This window comes from Artemia sp. Qi Xiang Cuo, chromosome 4 (assembly GCF_049724085.1).
Source record: "Artemia sp. Qi Xiang Cuo chromosome 4, ASM4972408v1, whole genome shotgun sequence".
NCBI classification, from domain to species: Eukaryota; Metazoa; Arthropoda; class Branchiopoda; order Anostraca; family Artemiidae; genus Artemia; species Artemia sp. Qi Xiang Cuo.
Genome location: NC_142797.1, coordinates 46,038,836 through 46,059,547, shown reverse-complemented (window position 1 = coordinate 46,059,547; position 20,712 = coordinate 46,038,836). Strand labels below are relative to the sequence as shown.

The 20,712-nt window shown below is 35.5% G+C and overlaps 1 protein-coding gene across 1 annotated transcript in view; it reads right to left on the bottom strand.

Moving 5' to 3' along the window:
• Positions 1-20,388, bottom strand: part of LOC148953165 (5-hydroxytryptamine receptor 1-like) — a 259,896-nt gene extending 239,508 nt beyond the window's left edge. The window contains exon 1 of the mRNA XM_089087561.1: positions 20,365-20,388. The gene's annotated coding sequence lies outside the window, so the exon portion shown is untranslated. The remainder of the gene's footprint in view (positions 1-20,364) is intronic.
• Positions 20,389-20,712: the final 324 nt, after the last annotated feature.

Below are 20,712 nucleotides of genomic sequence, written 5' to 3'. Positions count from 1 at the left end.
AATGGACGATAGACAAAGTAATATCACACTAGGGAATATTTTCACTGAAGATAAAAAGTTCTAGTTAAATTTAAAATTTTCTCAACGATGTCAAGGAAAGTTCAAGTTCTCTTCTGAACTTTATCAAAGAACACACTACAATTTTAATTTCTCCAGAGAAAACAAAAAGCTGCCACTTCAGTTCTTTATTTCACAAAGACATAAAGAAATTTAAAGTTCAATTCTAAATTTTTCGGTGGGAGATAGAAAAATTAATACCATACTTGTGAGACTAAAAATGAAGATATTTATGCAGTTTCAACTAGCTATGGCTAAGTTTGCTAAAGACAAACTATTTTCTTGCGAAAACACACAAACTCAGACAAAATGTTCAATGTTGCTTTAGTAACTACGCAATTAGACTAAAAATGAAGATATTTATGCAGAGTTTCAACTAGCTATGGCTAAGTTTGATAAAGACAAGCTATTTTCGTGGGAAAACACACAAAATCATAAGTAAAATGTTAAATGTTAATCTAGTACATACGCAATTAGGATTAATTGAAGATATATATGCAGAGTGTCAACTACCTATGGCTAAGTTTGCTAAAGACAAGCTATTTTCTTGCGAAAACACACAAACTCAGAAGTAAACTGTTCAATGTTAATTTAGTAAATACGCAATTGGTCTAAAATTAATATATTTATGTAGAGTTTCAACTATATATGTCGAAGTTTGCTAAAGACAATCTATTTTCTTGAGAAAACACACAAACTCAGAAAAAAAGTTCAATGTTCCTTTAGTACCTAGGCAATTAGACTAAAAATGAAGATATTTATGCAGAGTTTCAACTAGCTATGGCTAAGTTTGCTAAAGACAAGCTATTTTCGTGCGAAAATACACAAAATCAGAAGTAAATTGTTCAATGTTCCTATAGTACCTATGCAATTAGGCTTAAATGAAGATATTTATGCAGAGTTTCAACTATCTATGGCTAAGTTTGCTAAAGACAAGACATTTTCTTGCAAAAACACACAAAATCATAAGTAACATGTTCAATGTTCCTTTAGTACCTACGCAATTAGGCTTAAATGAAGATATTTATGCAGAGTTTCAACTAGCTATGGCTAAGTTTGCTAAAGACAAGCTATTTTCTAGAGAAAAAACACAAAATCAGAAAAAAGGTTCAATGTTCCTTTAGTACCTACGCAATTTGACTTAAATGAAGATATTTATGCAGAGTTTCAACTAGATATGTATAAGTTTGCTAAAGACAAGCTATTTTATTGCGAAAACACACTCAATCAGAAGTAAATTGTTCACTGTTACTATAGTACCTACTCACTTAGGATTAAATGAAGATATTTAAGCGGAGTTTCAACAAGCTATGGATAAGTTTGATAAAGACAAGCTATTTTCTTGCGAAAACACACAAACTCAGAAAAAATGTTCAATGTTACTTTAGTACCGAAGCAATTAGACTAAAAATGAAGATATTTATGCAGAGTTTCAACTAGCTATGGCTAAGTTTGCTAAAGACAAGCTATTTTCCTCCAAAAACACACAAAATCAGAAGTAAAATTTTAAATGTTCCTCGATTAACTACGCAATTAGGCTTAAATGAATATATTTATGCAGAGTTTCAACTACCTCTGTCTAAGTTCGCTAAATACAAGCTATTTTCTCGCAAAAACACACAAAATCAGAAGTAAAATGTTCAATGTTCCTATAGTACATAAGCAATTAGGCTTAAATGAAGATATTTATGCAGAGTTTCAACTAGCTATGGCTAAGTTTGCTAAAGACAAGCTATTTTCGTGCGAAAACACACAAAATCAGAAAAAATGTTCAATGTTCCTTTAGTACCTACGCAATTTGACTTAAATGAAGATATTTATGCAGAGTTTCAACTATCTATGGATAAGTTTGCTAAAGACAAGCTATTTTCTTGCGAAAACACAAACAAAATCAGAAAAAATTTTAAATGTTCCTTTAGTACAAACACAATTAGTCTAAAAATGAAGATATTTATGCACAGTTTCAACTAGCTATGGCTAAGTTTGCTAAGGACAAGCTATTTTCTTGCGAAAACACACAAAATCAGAAAAAATGTTCAATGTTCCTTTAGTACCTATGCAATTAGGCTAAAAATGAAGATATTTATGCACAGTTTCAACTATCTATGGCGAAGTTTGCTAAAGACAAGCTATTTTCTTGCGAAAACACACAAAATCAGAAAAAATGTTCAATGTTCCTTTAGCACCTACGCAATTAGGCTGAAATGAAGATATTTATGCAGAGTTTCAACTATCTATGTCTAAGTTTGCTAAAGACAAGCTATTTTCTTGAGAAAACACACAAAATCAGAAAAAATGTTCAATGTTCCTATAGTACCTACGCAATTGGGCTTAAATGAAGATATTTATGCAGAGTTTCAACTAGCTATGGTTAAGTTTGCTAAAGACAAACTATTTTCTTGCGAAAACACAAACAATATCAGAAAAAATGTTCAGTTTTCCTTTATTACATAAGCAATTAGACTAAAAATTAAGATATTTATGCAGAGTTTCAACTAGCTTTGGCTAAGTTTGCTAAATACAAGATATTTTCTTGCGAAAACATACAAAATCATAAAATATTTTCATTTTTCATTTATTACCGACTCAATTATGATATAAACGAAGATATTTATGAAGAGTTTCAACTATCTATGGCTAAGTTTGCTAAAGACAAGCTATTTTCTTGTAAAAACATACAAAATCAGAAAAATGTTAAATGTTACGTTAGTACCTACGCACTAAGACTAAAATGAAGATATTTATGCAGAGTTTCCACTATCTATGGCTAAGTTTGTTAAAGACAAGCTATTTTCTTGCGAAAACACAAAAAATCACAAAAAATGTTCAATGTTCCTTTAGTACCTACGCACTTATACTAAAAATGAAGATATTTATGCAGAGTTTAAACTAACTATGGCTAGGTTTGCTAAAGACAAGCTATTTTCTTACGAAAACACAAAAAAAATCAGAAAAAATGTTCAATGTTCCTGTAGTAACTACGCAATTAGTCTAAAAATGAAGATATTTATGCTGAGTTTCAGCTATCTATGGCTAAGTTTGCTAAAGACAAGCTATTTTCTTGCGAAAACACACAAAATCAGAAAAAATGTTCAATGTTCCTTTAGTACCTACGCAATTAGGCTAAAAATGAAGATATTTATGCACAGTTTCAACTAGCTATGGCTAAGTTTGCTAAAGACAAGCTATTTTCATGCGAAAACACACAAAATCAGAAAAAATATTGTTAGGTTAGGTTAAGTTAGATTAGGTTAGGTTAGCCTACGTACGTGCGCATATAGGTTAGGTTAGGTTGGATTAAGTTAGGTTAGGTTAAGTTAGGTTAGGTTAGGTTAGATTAAGTTAGGTTAAGTTAGGTTAGGCTAGGTTAGCCTACGTACGCGCGCGTACGTAGGCTAGCCTAGCCTAACCTAACTTAACCTAACCTAATCTAGCCTAACCTAACCTAACCTAACCTAACTAATCCAACCTAACCTAACCTCTATGTGCGCGGACGTAAGCTAACCTAACCTAATCGACCTTAACCTCACCTACCAAGAGTTTGTCAGATTTTGTGTGTTTTCGCATAAAAATAGCTCGTCTTTAGCAAACTTATCCAAATATAGTTGAAACTGTACATAAATATCTTATTTTATACTATCATAGCGTCGGTGATAAAGGAAATTAGAACATTTTTTCTGATGTTGTGTGTTTTAGCAAGAAAATAGCTGGTCCTTAGCAAATTTATCCATAGCTAGTTGAAACTGTGCATAACTATCTTCATTTTTAGTCTAATTGCGTAGGTACTAAAGGAACATTGAACATTTTTCTGATTTTGTTTGTGTTTTCGCAGAAAATAGCTTGTCTTTAGCAAACTTAGCCATAGTTAGTTGAAACTCTGCATAAATATCTTCATTTTTAGTCTAATTGCGTAGGTACTAAAGGAACATTGAACATTTTTCTGATTTTGTGTGTTTTCGCAGAAAATAGCTTGTCTTTAGCAAACTTAGCCATAGATAGTTGAAACTCTGCATAAATATCTTCATTTCAGCCTAATTGCGTAGGTACTAAAGGAACATTGAACATTTTTCTGATTTTGTGTGTTTTCGCAGAAAATAGCTTGTCTTTAGCAAACTTAGCCATAGCTAGTTGAAACTGTGCATAAATATCTTCATTTTTAGCCTAATTGTGTATGTACTAAAGGAACACTGAACATTTTTCTGATTTTGTGTGTTTTCGCAAGAAAATAGCTTGTCTTTAGCAAACTTAGCCATAGCTAGTTGAAACTCTGCATAAATATTTTAATTTTTAGTCTAATTGCGTAGGTACTAAAGGAACATTGAACATTTTTCTGATTTTGTTTGTGTTTTCACTAGAAAATAGCTTGTCTTTAGCAAACTTAGCCATAGCTAGTTGAAACTCTGCATAAATATCTTCATTTAAGCCTAATTGCGTAGGTACTAAAGGAACATTGAACATTTTTCTGATTTTGTGTGTTTTCACGAAAATAGCTTGTCTTTAGCAAACTTAGCCATAGATAGTTGAAACTCTGCATAAATATCTTCATTTCAGCTAATTGCGTAGGTGCTAAAGGAACATTGAACATTTTTTCTGATTTTGTGTGTTTTCGCAAGAAAATAGCTTGTCTTTAGCAAACTTAGCCATAGATAGTTGAAACTGTGCATAAATATCTTCATTTTTAGCCTAATTGCATAGGTACTAAAGGAACACTGAACATTTTTTCTGATTTTGTGTGTTTTCACAAGAAATAGCTTGTCTTTAGCAAACTTAGCCATAGCTAGTTGAAACTGTGCATAAATATCTTCATTTTTAGCCTAATTGTGTATGTACTAAAGGAACACTGAACATTTTTTCTGATTTTGTTTGTGTTTTCATAGAAAATAGTTTGTCTTTAGCAAACTTAGCCATAGCTAGTTGAAACTCTGCATAAATATCTTCATTTTTAGTCTAATTGCGTAGGTACTAAAGGAACATTGAACTTTTTGTCTGTGTTTGTGTGTTTTCGATAGAATATAGCTTGTCTTTATCAAACTTAGTCCGATCTTGTTTAAACTGTGCATAACTATATTAATTTCAGCCCTAGTGCGTTGTTTCTATAGTTATAATGAATATATTAGTTCTTATTTTGTGTGTTTTCGCACGAAAATAGATTGTCTTTATAAGACTTCAAAATCGGTAGATGAAACTGTGCTTAAATATCTACATTTAAGCTAATTGCGTAGGTACTAGAGGAACATTGAACATTTTTCTTCTGATTTTGTGTGTTTTCGCACGAAAATAGCTTGTCTTTAGCAAACTTAGCCATAGCTAGTTGAAACTCTGCATGAATATCTTCATTTTTAGTCTAATTGCGTAGGTACTAAAGGAACATTGAACATTTTTTCTGAGTTTGTGGGTTTTCACAAGAAAATAGCTTGTCTTTAGCAAACTTAGTCATAGCTAGTTGAAACTCTGCATAAATATCTTCATTTAAGCCTAATTGCGTAGGTACTAAAGGAACATTGAACATTTTACTTCTGATTTTGTGTGTTTTCACATGAAAATAGCTTGTCTTTAGCAAACTTAGCCATAGATAGTTGAAACTCTGCATAAATATCTTCATTTTAGCCTAATTGCATAGTTACTAGAGTATCATTGAACATTTTTTCTGAGTTTGTTTGTGTTTTCGCTAGAAAATATCTTTTCTATAGCAAACTTAGCCATAGCTAGTTGAAACTCTGAATAAATATCTTAATTTAATAAAAATTGCGTAGTTACTAAAGGAACATTGAACATTTTTCTTCTTATTTTGTGTGTTTTTGCAAGAAAATAGCTTGTCTTTAGCAAACTTAGCCATAGATAGTTGAAACTCTGCATAAATATCTTCATTTAAGTATAATTGCGTAGGTACTAGAGGAACATTGAACATTTTACTTCTGATTTTGTGTGTTTTCGCATGAAAATAGCTTGTCTTTAGCAAACTTAGCCATAGCTAGTTGAAACTCTGCATAAATATCTTCATTTTTAGTCTAATTGCGTAGGTACTAAAGGAACATTGAACATTTTTTCTGAGTTTGTGTGTTTTCGCAGGAAAATAGCTTGTCTTTAGCAAAATTATCCATAGATAGTTGAAACTCTGCATAAATATCTTCATTTAAGCCTAATTGCGTAGGTACTAAAGGAACATTTAAAATTTTACTTCTGATTTTATGTGTTTTAGGAAGAAAATAGCTTGTCTTTAGAAAACTTAGCCAGAGGTAGTTGAGACTCTGCATAAAGATATTCATTTAATCCTAATTGCGTATGTACTAGAGGAACATTGAACATTTTACTTCTGATTTTGTGTGTTTTCGCACTAAAATAGCTTGTCTTTAGCAAACTTAGCCGTAGCTAGTTGAAACTCTGCATAAATATCTTCATTTTTAGTCTCATTGCGTAGGTACTAAAGCAACACTGAACATTTTTTCTGAGTTTGTGTGTTTTCGCAAGAAAATAGTTTGTCTTTAGCAAACTTAGCCATAGCTAGTTGAAACTCTGCATAAATATCTTCATTTTTAGTCTCACAAGTATGGTATTAATTTTTCTATCTCCCACCGAAAAATTTAGAATTGAACTTTAAATTTCTTTATGTCTTTGTGAAATAAAGAACTGAAAGTGGCAGCTTTTGTTTTCTCTGGAGAAATTAGAAATGAAGTCTGTTCTTTGGTAAAGTTCAGAAGAGAACTTGAACTTTCCTTGACATCGTTGAGAAAATTTTAAATTGAACTAGAACTTTTTATCTTCCGTGAAAATATTCACTAGTGTGGTATTACTTTTTCTATCTTCCACCGAAAAATTTAGAATTGAACTTTAAATTTCTTTGTCTTTGTGAAATAAAGAACTGAAGTTGAAGATTTTTGTTTTCTCTGGAGAAATTAGAATTGAAGTGTGTTCTTTGGTAAAGTTCAGAAGAGAACTTGAACTTTTCTTCACTTCGTTGAGAAAATTTTAAATTGAACTAGAACTTTTTATCTTCCGTGAAAATATTCACAAGTATGGTATTACTTTTTCTATCTTCCACCAAAAAATTTAGAAATGAACTTTAAATTTCTTTATGTCTTTGTGAAATAAAGAACTGAAGTGGAAGATTTTTGTTTTCTCTGGAGAAATTAGAATTGAAGTGTGTTCTTTGGTAAACTTCAGAAGAGAACTTGAACTTTTCTTCACTTCGTTGAGAAAATTTTAAATTGAACTAGAACTTTTTATCTTCCGTGAAAATATTCACAAGTATGGTATTACTTTTCTATCTTCCACCGAAAAATTTAGAATTGAACTTTAAATTTCTCTATGTCTTTGTGAAATAAAGAACTGAAGTGGAAGATTTTTATTTTCTCTGGAGAAATTAGAATTGAAATGTGTTCTTTGGTAAAGTTCAGAAGAGAACTTGAACTTTTCTTCACTTCGTTGAGAAAATTTGGAACAGTATTTTAAATTTTTCATCTCTTCGAGCCAGATTGAACTTTTTTATCTTCAGTGAAAAATTTGGAAGAGTATTTTAAACTTTTCATCTCTTCGGGTCAGATCTGAACTAAAGTGAAAAATTTTTATATTATTTGGAAAAATAGAAATGATCAATGACTAATTTCTTTTTCATTGAGAAAATTCAGAAGAGAACTTGAACTTTCCTTCACTTCGTTGAGAAAATTTTAAATTGAACTAGAACTTTTTATCTTCCGTGAAAATATTCACAAGTATGGTATTACTTTTTCTATCTTCCACCGAAAAATTTAGAATTGAACTTTAAATTTCTTTATGTCCTTGTGAAATAAAGAACTGAAGGGGAAGATTTTTATTTTCTCTTGTTAAATTAGAATTGAATTGTGTTCTTTGTTAAAATTCAGAAGAGAACTTGAATTCTTCTTCACTTCATTGAGAAAATTTTAAATTGAACTAGAACTTTTTATCTTCCATGAAAATATTCACAAGTATGGTATTACTTTTTTATCTTCCACCGAAAAATTTAGAATTGAACTTTAAATTTTTTATTGGGGAAATTAGAATTGAATTGAGTTCTTTGGTAAAATTCAGATTAGAACTCGAATATTCACGATCAAAGTATAACTTTTCCTATCTTCTATGAAAAATTTGGAACAATATTTTAAATTTTTTCATCTCTTTGAGAAAAAAAATCTGAACTGAAGTTGAAATTTTTATATTATTTTTGGGAAAAAAGATTTGATCAATAACTTTTTCATTTTCATTGAGAAAATTCAGAATTGAAGTTGAACTTTTCTTCTTCCGGGAAAATATTTGGAACAGAACTTTAATTTTTTTCATCTCTTTGTGAAAGGTCGGAATTGAATTTAAGAAGATTTAGAATCCAACTCAGAAAAGCCTGAAATAGCAACCCACACATCCCAAATCATAGGTTTCAGACACCACACACCTACGAAAGGCTAAGAAATCCGGTTATGAAAAGTCAGAAATAGCAAATTACACATCCCAAACTATTGGTTTCAGACATCATTCACCTACGAAATACTAGAAAACCTTAGCTCAGAAAAGCCTGAAATAGCAAACTACACATCCCAATTCATAATGTTCTGACAAGGCATACCTATGAAAGGCTAAGAAACCTAGCTCAGAAAAGTCGAAAATAGCAAACTACACATCCCAAATCATAGGTTTCAGACACTACACACCTATGAAAGACTAAGAAATCCAACTCAGAAAAGCCCGAAATAGTAATTTACATATCCCAAATCATAAGTTTCAGACAGCATTCACCTACGAAATACTAAGAAACCTTAGCTCAGAAAAGTCTGAAATAGCCAACTACTCATCCCAAACTCGAAGTTTCAGACAACAAACACCTATGAGTGACTAAGAATCCTAGCTCTGAAAAGTCCAAAAAGCAAACTACACCTCCCAATTCATAATTTTCTGAAAGGACACACATATGATAGGCTAAGAAATCTAGCTCAGAAAAGTCAAAAATAGCAAATTAACCATCCCAAATCATAGGTTTCAGTCAACACACACTTATGAAAGACTAAGAAATCCAACTCAGAAAAGTCAAAAATAGCAACCCACACATCCCAAATCATAGGTTTCAGACACCACACACCTACGAAAGACTAAGAAATCCGGCTATGAAAAGTCGGAAATAGCAAATTACATATCCCAAATCATAGGTTTCAGACAACAAACACCTATGAAAGGCTAAGAAATCCAGCTCAGAAAAGTCAAAAGTAGCAATCCACCCACCACACCACTTAGGTTACAGACACAATACACCCAGGAAATACTAAGAACTCCAGCTCAGAAAAGTCTGAAATATGAAACTACCCAACCCAAATTCTAGGTTTCAGACATCACACACCAACAAAAGACTCAAAAATCTGGGTATGAAAAGTCGGACATAGCAAATTACACACCCCAAACTATTGGTTTCAGACAACACACACCATCGAAAGACTAAGAAACCTTAGCTCAGAAAAGCCTGAAGTAGCAAACTACACATCCCAAATCATAGGTTTCAGACAACACACATCAACGAAAGACGGGTGCACGGGGAGAGCCTTTGAGGGTCTGTGGGTCCCTTGAGGGTCGGTGGTCCTTTGGGAGCTCGGGGGGGACCTTTGGGGACCGGGGGATGGGCTTTGGGGGTCCGGGGATGGCATTTGGGGGTCCGGGTGGGCCTTTGGGGCGCCAGGGGGACCTTTGGGTGCCTGGGGGACATTTGGGGGCCGGTGGCGGGCCTTTGGGGGGCCGGAGAGGCAGTGGGGGACCGGTGGAGGGCCTTTGGGACCCCGTTGGTCCTTTGGGAGCTCGATGGGCCTTTGGGGACCGGAGGAGGACCTTTGGGGCACAGGGGGGGCTTTTGGGGCACAGGGTGGTCCTTTGGGAGCTTGGGGAGCCTTTGTGGCACAGGGAGGGCCTTTGGGTGCCTGGGGGACATTTGGGGACCGGTGGAGGGCCTTTGGGACCCGTTGGTCCTTTGGGAGCTCGATGGGCCTTTGGGGGCCCGGGGGTGTCCTTTGGGGGTCTGGGTGGGCCTTTGGGGCGCCGGTGGCCCTTTGGGAGCTTGGGGGGCCTTTGTGGGACAGGGAGGGCCTTTGGGTGCCTGGGGGACATTTGGGGACCGGTGGAGGGCCTTTGGGACCCGTTGGTCCTTTGGGAGCTCGATGGGCCTTTGGGGGGGGGGATGTCCGAGGATGGTCGGCGGAGGGCGTTTGGGGGGCTGGGGCTCTATGGGACCTTGGGAGACCATTGGGGCCGGTGAAAAAGAGCGTATTTTCCACTTATTATCGAGTATGAACATCATATAGGGGCGTTTGTATAGGGGTGGGGGGGGTTTACCCGAATATAGGAGATGGTTACAACCGAAAAAAAATTTATTTTGAAAATAAAAAATTAAAACAGAACTTACATTGCTAATTGTGGTTGCCAATAATTCAACTTCATCAATGGTATCCATTCTAGTTGTTTGAACTGTGTTCTGGAACTTTCTGATAATTTAATCACATTGCATACCCGTTATATACGAAATCTCAAGGGCGAATTGTTATGTAACGGGAAAATCATATGTAAGCACGTCTCTGATTGGCTGAGAAGGAGGATGTATCCGACTCGATGATTGGCTGAGAAGGAAACACGTGATCTAACTGTTTCCTGTTCCAGGACACCTTGACATTCACCCCTAGCATGCACGTGTCCAAAACAACAATAATAAATAAATCCCTCAGAACTAAGATTAAAGAAGCATTAATGTTTTCTAATTCTCCCCATCGTGAATCACTAAGTCCCCATATCGATTATGTACATCAATTTCTCGGGACAGGCCAGTCAAACAACAAAGAAGCCAAGAGTGTTTCTTAATTTCCCCTTCGTTAATAAATAATTTCCCCTAGAGAGTATGTAAATCAAGTTCTCAGGACAGTCTAGCCAAACAACAATGAAACCATGTTTGTTTATTAATTTCCCCTTCGTGAATCAATAATTTCCCCTAGCGATTATGTAAATCAAGTTCTCAGGGCAGGCTAACCGAGAAAAACATCAAATAAATCGATCATGGAAAAAGAGGTCATTGAGCGATTACGTAATCTTTCCCCCTAGGGACTCTATGATCATATTGTTTCATAATTCCCCATGCTCGTGAATCAATTATTCCCCCATCGATTATGTAAATCACCCCTCGCGTCATTTGCACGTGTTCAAACAACAACAGATCGATTGACATTGACACACCCACCCGAGTAGACTCTATCGATAATCCGTGAATAAATTATGTACCCCATCGAGTATGTAAATCAACCCTCATGCCATTAGCACGTGGCCAAACAACAACAGATCGATTGACCTTGACACACCCACATTAGACTCGATCGATAATCCTTGAATAAATTATGTAAAAAAAGTTGTAGGTGGCAGCAGGGGTGCGTGATCGGAGTCAATAAGGCCCTTCTACTGGCGTATATGGTTCTTATGAAAGGGGATGCTCGTATAAACTTCAGAGAGGACTCATTTGATTGGAAATTAAAAGTTCTAGTTCAATTTTTAAGAGTCAAAATACATTGGAGGGCAACTAGCCCCCCCCCGACACACCCTCTTTCCCCAAGCCCATCCGATAAATATTTTATAATGGTTATTTCATTAAAAAATAATTCAAATGTCAGATGAGAAAAATTCCTCTGTCGACACAACCCCCCGGGCCCGGAGGCAGGCGTTATGAGTAATGCTCTTGGGGCATATATAGTTCTTATGGAAGGGATGCTCGTATAATCTTCGGAGAGGGCTCATTTGATCGGAAATTGAAAGTTCTTGTTCGCTTTGTAAGATTCAAAAGAGGTCGGAGGGCAACTAGCCCCCCCCCCCGCCATGCCCTAAATGCATCAGATAAAATTTTGAGGTAGCCATTTTGTTAAAAAAAAAAGTTCAAAGGTCAGATAACGCAAACTCCGGTGTCGACATATGTTGTACAAACATAATATTTGTAACATAATTCGTTTTGTAACTAATTAATCATTAGCTATAATAATTATAGCTTGGAATAGATTGGAAATTGGAAGTTCTAGTTCGGTTTTTAAGAGCAAAAGTGATCGAAGGGTAACCAGCCCCTCCCTCACACCCTTTTCCGCCTAAATACATCAGATAAAAATTTTGAGGTAGCCATTTTGTTAAAAAAAATCAAGGGTCAGATAAAAAAAAAACTCCAGGGTCAACACATGTTGTACAAACATAATATGTGTAATATAATTCGTTTCATAACTAATTAATAATTTGAAAAAAATAAGTCATTTAAAATCAATGAATCAACTAAAATGTAGATCATTGACCTATAACGATCTGTTCAGAAAACATTATTAAAGTAGTCAATGAAAAACATTCACTCCAAATCTTATTTCGTTTCAGACGGATGGATAAACCCATCGGATAAAAATTTGAGGTGACCATTTTGTTAAAAATAGTTCAACCATCAGATATTAAAACTTCAGGGTTGAAACAACTCCCAGGGTCCAGAGACAGGCGTTGTAAGTTATACTCTGGGGATATATATGGTTCTTATAGAAGGGATATTCGTATAAACTACAAAGAGGGCTCATTTGATCGACAATAGAAAGTTCTAGTTCAATTTTAAAGAGTCAAAAGAGACCGAAGCATAATTAGTCCCCACACGCCCTTTGTCCCCAAACCCATCCGATAAAAATTTTGAGATAGTAATTTTGTTAAAAATAGTTCAAACATCAGATAATAAAAACTCCGAGGTTGACACAAACCCATTTTTTCACTTTGATATTGTTACTTTGATACCAGTTTTGATACTTTGATGAATATTTGATTTTTTTTTTAGTTTGATTTTGAAATAAGGAATTTTTAAAAACTTGAAATTTTTTGCAATCAAAAACGAACAAAAAATAATTACAAAAAACTTTCCGAAAAATAAGTTTTTAAAAGAAAAGTAAAGGCCATTTTAAAGTTAAGGTCAGCAGATACAAATACCTTTTAAAATTCAAACTCAAAACGACCAGTAATTGCTGTTAAAGAATAAATGAAACCCAAAACAAACAGAAATTAAATAAAAAATTATAGCAAAAACATACAATAAGTAATAATATAAATGAATAAATAGATCTCAAAGCGAGTAATGCTTAGATTGAATATGAAAATCAAGCTTAAAACTAAAAAAAAAAATTCCTATTGAAGTGTAAATGAAACTTAAAAGGAACGAAAATTAAAAAAACAATCAATGCAAACAAACATACAATAGATAATACAATGGTATTACAATAATTAGATAATACAATGGTATACAATGGTAAATTAACAAATAAATCTTAAAACGAGTGAAACTTAAATTGAATATGCAAATCAAGCTTGAAACGAACAAAAATCACTACAAACAAGAGTTTGGGTATGATCTCCTTCTCTCACTGTAAAAGTCTAAAACCTACTGCGTCATTGGCGCTTTACTGAAAACTGTATGCGTCTTGAACAGTCTTGGAAAGTATAAACAACATCAAATTAAATATTTGATGTATCTTTTGTCTATTAAAAGTGAGCTCGAACTTTCAATTTCCAATCAGATGAGCCCTCTGAAGTTTATACGAGCATCCCTTTCATAAGAACCAAATATCCCCCAGGGCAAAACTTACAGCGCCTGCCCCCGGGTCCTGGAGGGTTTTGAGGACACCTGAGTTTTTGTTATCTGACTTTTGAGCAATTTTTAACTTAATAGCTATCTCAAAACTTTTATTTGATGCATTTGGGGAAAAGGGACTATTAAAAAAAAAAACTATCTCAAAGTTCTTATCGGATGGGTATGAGGGAAAAAGGGCATGGAGGGGGGGGGGTCTAGGTGCCCTCCAATCTCTTTTGACTCTTAAAAAGAGAACTAGAACTTTCAATTTCCAATCAAATGAGCCCTCTTTGCAGTTAATACGAGCATCCCTTTCATAACACCCATATATGCCCCCAGGGCATAACTTACAATTTCTGCCCCCGGGCCCTGGTGGGTTATGTCGACACAGGAATTTCTGTTATATGATCTTTGAACTATTTTTAACAAAATAGCTATCTTAAAATTTTTATTGGATGCATTTGGGAGAAAAGGGTTTGGGGGGGGGGGGGTGCTGGTTAACCTCCAATATCTTTTGACGCTTCAAAATTGAACTATAAATTTCAATTTCCAATCAAATGGGCGCTCTCTGAAGTTTATACGAGCATTCTTGCCATAAGAACCATATATGCCCCCAGGACATAACTTATAACCCTTGCCCCTGAAGACTGTGGGGGGGAGTGTCCTGCTCAAACATATAATTTCCAGAACTTTCAACTACGTTGAACAAAATGGCTAGATCAAAATTTTGATTGCATATGTTTGGGGAAATGGTGGGCGTGGAAAGGGTGTCAGTTGCCTTAGAATCCCTTTCGACTATTAAAAAGGGATCTAGTCATTTAAATTTCCAATCGAATGGGCCCTTTCTGAAGTTTCTACGAAACGTTGTCAATACAAAACCTTATATGCACCCAGGGCAAAACTTACAACCCTTGGCCTGAGGGCTGTGGGGGAGTTGTCACCCTCAAAAACCTAATTTCCAGAACTTAAAACTACATTTAATAAAATCGCTACCTCAAAATTTTGATTGGATGTGTTTGGGGAAAAGATGGGCGTGAGAGGGGGGTTAGTTGCCATCCAAAAAGTTTAGACTATTAAAAAGGGTACTAACTCTTTGAATTTCCTATCGAATGAGCCTTTTTTGAAGTTTCTACGACAATGCCGTCTATAAAAACCTTATATGCCCCCAGGGCTTAACTTAAAACCCTTGCCCTGATGGTTGTGGGGGAGTGTCCTCCTCAAAAACATATTTTCTATCTGGAAATCAACTACGCTGAACATAATGGCTATCTCAAAATTGTGATTGAATGTGTTTGGGGGAATGATGGGCGGGGCGGGGGGGGCTAATTGCCCTCCAATCACTTTCGACTATTAGAAAGGACACTGGCCCTTTGAATTTCCTATCAAATTAACCTGTTTTGAAGTTTCTACGACAACGCCTTCTATAAAAAGCTTATATGCCCCCAGGGCATAACTTAAAACCCTTGCCCTGAGGGTTGTGGGGGAGTGTCCTCCTCAAAAACATATATTCTACCTGGAAATCGACTACGCTGAACAAAATGGTTTTCTCAAAATTTTAATTGGATGTGTTTGGGGGAATGATGGGCGTGGGGGGGGGCTAGTTGCCCTCCAATCACTTTCGACTATTAAAAAGGGCACTAGAACTCTCGATTTCCAATACCCCCATTGAAGTTTCTACGACGACGCCTTCCATATGAAGTGCCTCTGGGGAAAAAAAAATAATAACAAAATATTGGAGCCGTATGACCTTTACTATAGGCAACGCTATAGCGTCGCCTCTGATCTACGAAGAATTTCTGGCAAAAAATTCGAAATCGGCAGATCATGCTTGACTCTATGGTAAAAGGCTTGGCTCTTGCAAAACATAATGATTCATTTAGGATTTCCCAGATTGAATAATGCAGCTCTTTATTAAAAGCGCTAGCTCAGCGGCTGTATTTTTAATGTCAGAGTTTACTTTTTTTTTCTTGTAATTAATTAAAAAACATTTTCCACAAAATAAATTTTTCCAAGAAAAGTAAAGAACTCTATTAAACTAAAAATGAGCAAAAATAAAATCAAATAATCTACCAAGCTTAACACTACTACACATCAGCATCGATAAATAAATGAAACCTAAAACGAACAGAAATTACAATAAATAACCGAGTCAAACTCAAAACGAGCAGAAATTAACATGAGTAGGACTCAAAACCCCTATACCTTCCCAAAACCAGAACATAATTTGCACTTTACGGAAAAATATAAATGTTTTTACTTTTATAACTTTAATAAATAAAATAATATGACCATTTTGATTGCTAAATATCAGTAAATGTATATTAAACTGACAATGCACATTCACTTGTATTTTTTTTCAGTAAAGTGCAAATTATGTTCTGGCCTTGGGAAGGCATAGGGGTTTGGGCCCTACTCATGTTAATTTTCATGAGCTATTTTCAATCGAATGAACCCTTTTCGAAGTTCCTAAAGCAACTCCTTCGATACGAAGTGCCCTGGTCTAAAAAAAAAAAAAAAAAAAAAAAAAAAAAAAAAATACATTGTACCCACATCGATGTTTTCTATAAAAATGTCAAGCCTTCCAATCACTTTCGACTATTAAAAAGTGCACTAGCCCCTTTCAATAGTTGCCTTCCAATCACTTTTGACTATTAAAAACGGCACTAGCCATTTCAATTTCCAATCAAATGAGCCTTTAACTACGAGCTCAAATGAGCTTTTAACTACGTTGAACAAAATGGTTTTCCAAAAATTTTGATTGGATGTGTTTTGGGAAATGGTGGGTGTGAGAGGGGTATTAATTATCCTCCACACTTTCGACTATTAAAAAGAGCACAAACCCTTCTAATTTCAAATCGAATGAGCCCGTTTTGAAGTTTCTACAACATCACCATCTATAAAAACTTTATAGGCTTCCAGGGGCATAACTTACAACCCTTGCCCTGAGGGCTCTGTTGGGGTTATAGGAGGTCTGTGGGGGGGAGGATGGGTTGCCATCCTCAAAGAGCTTATTTCTAAAACTTTTAACTGCGTTGAACAAAATAACTATCTAAAAATTTTGATTGGATGTGTATGGGGAAAAGGTGGGCGTGAGAGGGGCGTTAGTTGTCCTCAAATCACTTTCTACTATTAAAAAGGGCACTAGCCCTTTAAATTTCCAATCGAATTAGCCCCTTTTCAAGTTTTTACGACAAAGCTTTCAATAAAAACCTTATATGCCCCCAGGGCATAACTTACAACCCTTACCCTGAGGGCTGTGGGGGGAGTGTCAACCTCTTAGATATAATTTCAAGACCTTTCAAATACTTTGAACAAAATGGCTATCTCAAAATTTTGAATTGGATGTGTTTGGATAAATAGTGGGTGTGGAAAGGGTGTTAGTTGCCTTACAATCACTTTTTACTATTCAATGGGTACTATCCATTTCAATTACCAATCAAATAAGCCCTTTTTGAAGTTCCTACGACAACGTTCTCTATGAAATACCTTATATGCCCCCAGGGAATAACTTACAACCCTTGCCCTGAGGGCTGTGGGAGGTTGTCAGCCTCAAATACCAAATTTCCGGAACTTTCAACTGCGTTCAACACAATGGCTATCTCAAATTTTTGATTGGATGTGTTTGGGGAAAAAGGTGGGCGTGAGAGGGGGGTTAGTTGCCTTCCAGTCAGTTTCGACTATTAAAAAGGGCACTAGCCATTTCAATTTCCAATCAAATGAGCCATTTTTGAAGTTTCTACAACAAGGCTTTCAATAAAAAAAAAAAAACCTTATTTGCCCCCAGGGTATAACTTATAACCCTTGCCCTGAGGGCTGTGGGAGAGTGTCCTTCTCAAAAACATAATTTCTATCTGTAAATCAACTACGCTGAGCACAATTCTATCTCAAAATTTGAATTGGATATGTTTGGGGAAATGGTGGGCGTAGGAGGGGTTTTAGTTGCCTTCCAATCACTTTTGACTATTAAAAAGGGCACTAGCCACTTTAATTTCTAATTGAATGTGCCATTTTCGAAGTTCTTGCGATAAATCCTTCGATACGAAGTGTCCTGGTCTATGACCAAGAAAAAAAAATAATGCATTGTGCCAACATCATTCTTTACTTAGGCAGCACTATTGCGCTGCCTATGAAATAAAACAACAGGTATAAAATTTTTACAAAAAGGTTAATTTTCTTGTTATCCACGATGATTTTGGCATATTTCATTATTTTGACTGTTTGAGACCTCCCCTTCCTAAGGTTTATGAAATGTTCCTAATTTCTTGTATGGCTCACTTTATAGCACCTTACAAATTTCTACCGAACTTTCCGTTCTATTTGCAAAAGCCTGGTAAACTTTCTTAGTTCACTTTCTGGCAAATAAAAACCTAAAAGTGAAAAAAGTGGACTTGATAATTAACCAAGTTGTGTTGAATCGAACGCAACTCAGTTGTCCGACTAATTTTGTACCGCAATAGATTAATTTGAACTATTTCAACAGCAGGTTAAAAATTAGCCTTAGCAAGAAGAAAACTTTGGATAAATTAAAACATAAGCAAATATCCAAGCCAGAAAGAAGCACATAAAACCAAAATGTACCGAAAAATTTGATTGTATCAAAATATTCCCAAATGTACGGCATTCTACCAGGACCTCTAAATTGTTCCAAAAACGGTGCAATTGTGCCGCGTTGGCAACACTGGGGATTATCATTAATATGGCTCGCCGTTTTTTCAAAACTTCCATACCAAATTCATTTTTAAACAATATTCTCAAAGGGATCGCGTCAATAAAGTGAGTATATAGAGATTTACCAATCATCCAATTTTAGCTACCCATAAGTGGCTAGTTTCCAATTAATGTTAAACAGAACACTAAGGTGATTACAATTGTGTAGAAGTTTTTGTTCAGCGGAAAATCGAAACAATTAAACATGGTACTGTTCGATTCCTGAAAGCAGGAATAAATCCAAGAAAGATGAAAAGACCAGATTTTAAACTTAAATGTGGTAATATCATTATGATAAGCTCACATAGCAACAATGTTAGTTTCTCTAGGTTATTTCTTCTTGATTTTCGTTGTCATAACGGGTACTTGTGTATTATACTAGAAACACACTCGAGAACTTGTATCGCGAACATGAGACTCTACCCGTTTTTCAAAGTGTTAATACTAGGCAATTAGCTTCGGCTGTGAAAACAACAACAAAGAATTATGGAAGGGGGGCCACCCAGAGCGCATTATATTAGATATGTGACCTAAACTAACCTAACTTAACCGAAATACCTACTAAATATTTACTTAAAATACAAAATAAAAAATATTTTCACTTTAAGGAGTGTTAGATTGGTTAGAATGGTAAAATTCTGGGAGAAGATAATTAGGCTACCTAGATATCGGCTTCTTAAGTCAGCTTATTTGGAGAGCTTGAAGGAGGGTTGACATGATTCATGGCCAAATCAGGTCAAGAAAATACTGGACCTCTGTGGACTTTCGTAGATGTGGAATGAAGGAAAAGGCCCTATGGGTCAAACCGTGTCAGTATGGAAGGAAGTCCAGGGAACCCTCAATGACCTAGAAATCCAAGAGTGGCAAGCTCATAAGGACCAATCTATGTCTTTGAGGTTTTACTCCCAAGCCAAAGACTGTTGGGGAGAGGAGGTCTATTTTAAATTTGGGTTAAATAAAGAGTATTTGAAGAAATTGTTGTTGGTAAGAGGGGATAGTTCGGATTTAGGTGAGAGAAGGAAATTTTTGGGAAAGCTTAGGTTGGCGGCTGGCCCCTATTTTTGGCCTATGTGTGGATGTGTGAATGAGAACTTATTTCATTTTCTATCCAAGTGTGAAGAGCTGTCCGAGTTGCGGAGTGAATGTTTTTGACGAGTGTTTGGGAGTGAATGCTGGTTAATTGAGCGGATCGCTGAGACGAACGCATATGCTATTAAACAGTTGTGTAAGTTTCTTCGTTTAGGGATTAAAATAGGGAATCATGTTTGAGGGGATAGCTTGTTACGGTTTTTAGGAGTTAAATTTTATTATGATCAGTGTTTGTGGGTTAAAATGTTCAATCTTGATATGTTTCTTCTTTGTCGTTTTGTTTTTCTTTTTTCTTTTTTGATTTTTATTATCTAAAGTTGTATTTCGTTCCTGAGCTGTGTTTGTAGACTGTATTATGTGTTGCTATGGCCCACATGATTTTCGCACTAAATCTTGTCTTATCTTATAGCTACAATGTATTTTTCCACCGAGCCGAAGCTATTTGTCTCGTATCAACACCGTGAAAATGGGTAATGTCTCATGTTCGCGATACAAGTTCTCGAGTGTTTCTCGTATAATACATAAGTATTTCATAACAAACACTCCGATTTCAAAGAAGTTGTCACCAATGAATGCACATGGGACCATATCCGGGAAGGGACATATGAACTAGCTGTGTCTCTGAATAATCATGATTTTTATTTAACTTTGGATAATCTTCTATAATCACAATACCCCTTTTTGTAATGCCTTTGCTAAACTCCCCCTTTCCGAATGGTGATAAGGTTTTTTTTTGGGCCCGTATCCTCCCATAATCTAGTGATTTTTTGGTTGTCCCTCATGATTTCAGAGATTTTTTATATAATTTACTCACTAATTACTTGTTTCATTTAACCTCTAGGGAGCTCTTAGAATCGATTCCGGCGTACGTATCCGGTAAACCTAGAACAGTAAATATGCCGAAAACTACTCACCTAAAGTAGGGTTGCCATTAGTGCCCTTGCACCGGGACATGTCACCGGTTTGAAGCTTCTGTTCCGGTTGATCTAAAAAATGTCCCAGCATTTCAATTGCAACGTGTAAAACGTGCAGAATAAGACCAGTAATGAAGCGGTGCAGCGAGCCCTTCCGCTCGAACGCTACCCCACCACTGGCCACCCACTACCCGCTCACTACCACCTGTCAGTCACGTACAATACTGATTGCGTTATGTGAAGTCATCTGTTTGTTATTCATTAGTTAACAAATAAAATCGACTGCGTCTGATAAGAATAAATGAAAGGTAGTTTAAAATGCAAAAACTGCAACACTAAATTCAACGC